Raw genomic sequence first — 2,991 nt, forward strand, 5'->3', positions numbered from 1 at the left:
CAAGAACTTTAATAAATCTTTGAAGAAAGACATCGAAGAAGACACCAGAAAGTGGAAAGATCTCCCATGCTCTGGGGTAGGTAGAATTAACATAGTAAAAATGGCAATCTTACCAAAAGCAATCTACAAATTCAATGCAATGCCCTTCAAAATCCCAGAAAGATTATTTACAGACCTTGAAAGACCAATACTCAGCTTTATATGGAAAAGCAAACAAACAAACAAAAAACAGGATAGACAAAACAATTCGTGTACAATAAAGAAACTTCTGAAAGCATCCCAATCTCTGACTTCAAACTCTACTACAGAGCTACAGTACTGAAAACAGCCTGGTATTGGCATAAAAACAGGCAGGAGGACAAATGGAACCAAATCGAAAACCTGGATATCAATCCACACACCTACAAATACCTAATTTTTGACAAAGAAGCAAAAAGTATAAAATGGAGAAAGACTATTCAAAAAGTGGTTCTGGCATAACTGGATATCAACATGTAGAAGAATGAAAATAGATCCATATCTATCACCATGTGCAAAACTCAAGTTCAAATGGATCAAAGACCTCAACATAAAACCAATCACACTGAACCTCACAGAAGAGAAAGTAGGAAGTACACTTGAACACATTGGCACTGGAGACCATTTCCTAAATATAACCCCAGTAGCACAGACACTGAGAGAAACAATTAATAAATGGGACCTCCTGAAACTGAAAAACTTCTGTAAAGCAAAGAACACAGTCAACAAGACAAAATGGCAGCCTACAGAATGGGAAAATATCTTCCCCAACCTCACATTGGACAGAGAGAGGACTGATCTCCAAAATATACAAAGAACTCAAGAAACTGGTCATCAAAAGAACAAATAATCCAATAAAAAAAGTGGGTTACAGACCTAAACAGAGAACTCCCAACAGAAGAATCTCAAATGGCTGAAAGACACTTAAGGAAATGTTCAACATCCTTAGTCATCAGAGAAATGCAAATCAAAACAACTCTGAGGTTCCATCTTACACCTGTAAGAATGGCCAAGATCAAAAACACTGATGACAGCTTATGCTGGAGAGGTTGTGGGGTAAAGGGAACACTTCTGCATTGCTGGTGGGAATGCAAGCTGGTACAGCCCCTTTGGATATCAGTGTGGTAATTTCTCAGAAAATTAGGAAACAATCTACCTCAAGACCCAGTAATACCACTTTTGGGTATATACCTAAAGGATGCTCAATCATACCACAAGGACATGTGCTCAATCATGTTCATCGCAGCAATATTTATCATATCCAGAACCTGGAAACAACCTAGATGCCCCTCAACTGGAGAATGGATAAAGAAGATGTGGTACATTTACACAATGGAATACCACAGCAGAAAAAATAATGACATCTTGAAATTTGCAAGCAAATGAATGAATCTAGAAAACATTATATTGAGTGAGGTAACCCAGACCCAGAAAGAAAAATATAATATGCATTCACTTATAAGTGGCTTTTAGACATAAAGCAAAGAAAAACCAGCCTACAATTCACAATCTAGAGAACCTAGACAACCATGAGGACCCTAAGAGAGACATACATGGATCTAATCTACATGGGAAGTAGAAAAAGATAAGATCTCCTGAGTAACCTGGGAACGTGAAGATCACAGGAAAGGATAGAAGGGGAGAGGGCAGGAAGGGAGGGGAGGGGAGAAAAATATGTATCGCAATAAAAACAATAAAAAAGAATAACAAAAATGTAGCAGTATCATTTGGCTCCTGACAATGGTCAGTCTGTGAACCTAATCACTCGGCTTAGCAATTCATTTGAAAATTCAAGCTCAGGCTTCTTCTTCTTCTGTAAAACACCAAATGGTGGATGACGCCGGTGCAGTGGGAGGGCCGGGAGGACCCGGGGGCCCAGGATTAGGAGGCCGTGGCTTCTGCGGAGGCAGTGGTCTGAGGGGCCACGGGGCTCACAGAGGTAAAGCTGAAGACAAGGAGTGGATTCCCGTCACCAAGCTGGGCCGCCTGGTTAAGGACATGAAGATCAAGTCCCTAGAGGAGATCTACCTGTTCTCCCTGCCCATTAAGGAATCTGAGATTATTGACTTTTCCTGGGAGCTACCCTAAAGGATGAGGTTCTGAAGATCATGCCTGTACAGAAGCAGATAGGGCAGGCCAGCGGACCAGGTTCAAGGCTTTCGTCGCTATTGGGGACTACAATGGTCACGTAGGTCTTGGTGTCAAGTGCTCCAAGGAGGTAGCCACTGCCATCCAAGGGGCCATCATCTTGGCCAAGCTTTCCATTGTCCCTGTGCTGAGAGGCTACTGGGGGAACAAGATTGGCAAGCCCCACACTGTTCCTTGCAAAGTGACAGGTCACTGTGGTTCTGTGCTGGTGTGTCTCATCCCTGCCCCCAGAGGCACTGGCATAGTCTCTGCTCCTGTGCCGAAGAAGCTACTGAGGATGGCTGGCATTGATGACTGCTACACATCAGCCAGGGGCTGTGCTGCCACCCTGGGCAACTTTGCCAAGGCCACCTTTGATACCATCTCTAATACCTACAGCTACCTGACCCCCCACCTCTGGAAAGAGACTGTGTTCACCAAGTCTCCTTATCAGGAATTCACTGACCATCTTGTGAAATCCCACACCAGAGTCTCTGTTCAGAGGACCCAGGCTCCAGCTATTGCCACCACATAAGGGTTTTTATACAAGGAAAATAAAAGTGAATTAAGTCTGTTAACATTTAAAAAAAAAAAGAAAATTCAAGCTCGGCAGAATGCTTTCTAAGAAATGGAGGTCTCCTATGACAGTCACCTGATGATGGATGATAGGCTACTTTATATAATAATATATTTGTACACTTCCTTTCTAATGAGGAGCAAACAAAAAATGATAGTTTTAAATGATCAAAGCTGGTACACTCAGCAGAACAGACCGATCATGAACTAAGGCTTAGCAATCGAAGGAAAAGTACTATGGTTTTTATGATCATAAATACTTTAAAAATT

The 2,991-nt window shown here is 42.0% G+C and overlaps 1 pseudogene; it reads left to right on the top strand.

Annotated features, from left to right (window-relative positions):
- Positions 1–1,845: 1,845 nt before the first annotated feature.
- Positions 1,846–2,723, top strand: LOC101997196 (annotated as a pseudogene).
- Positions 2,724–2,991: the final 268 nt, after the last annotated feature.

This window comes from Microtus ochrogaster, chromosome 1 (genome assembly GCF_000317375.1).
Source record: "Microtus ochrogaster isolate Prairie Vole_2 chromosome 1, MicOch1.0, whole genome shotgun sequence".
Lineage (NCBI taxonomy): Eukaryota > Metazoa > Chordata > Mammalia > Rodentia > Cricetidae > Microtus > Microtus ochrogaster.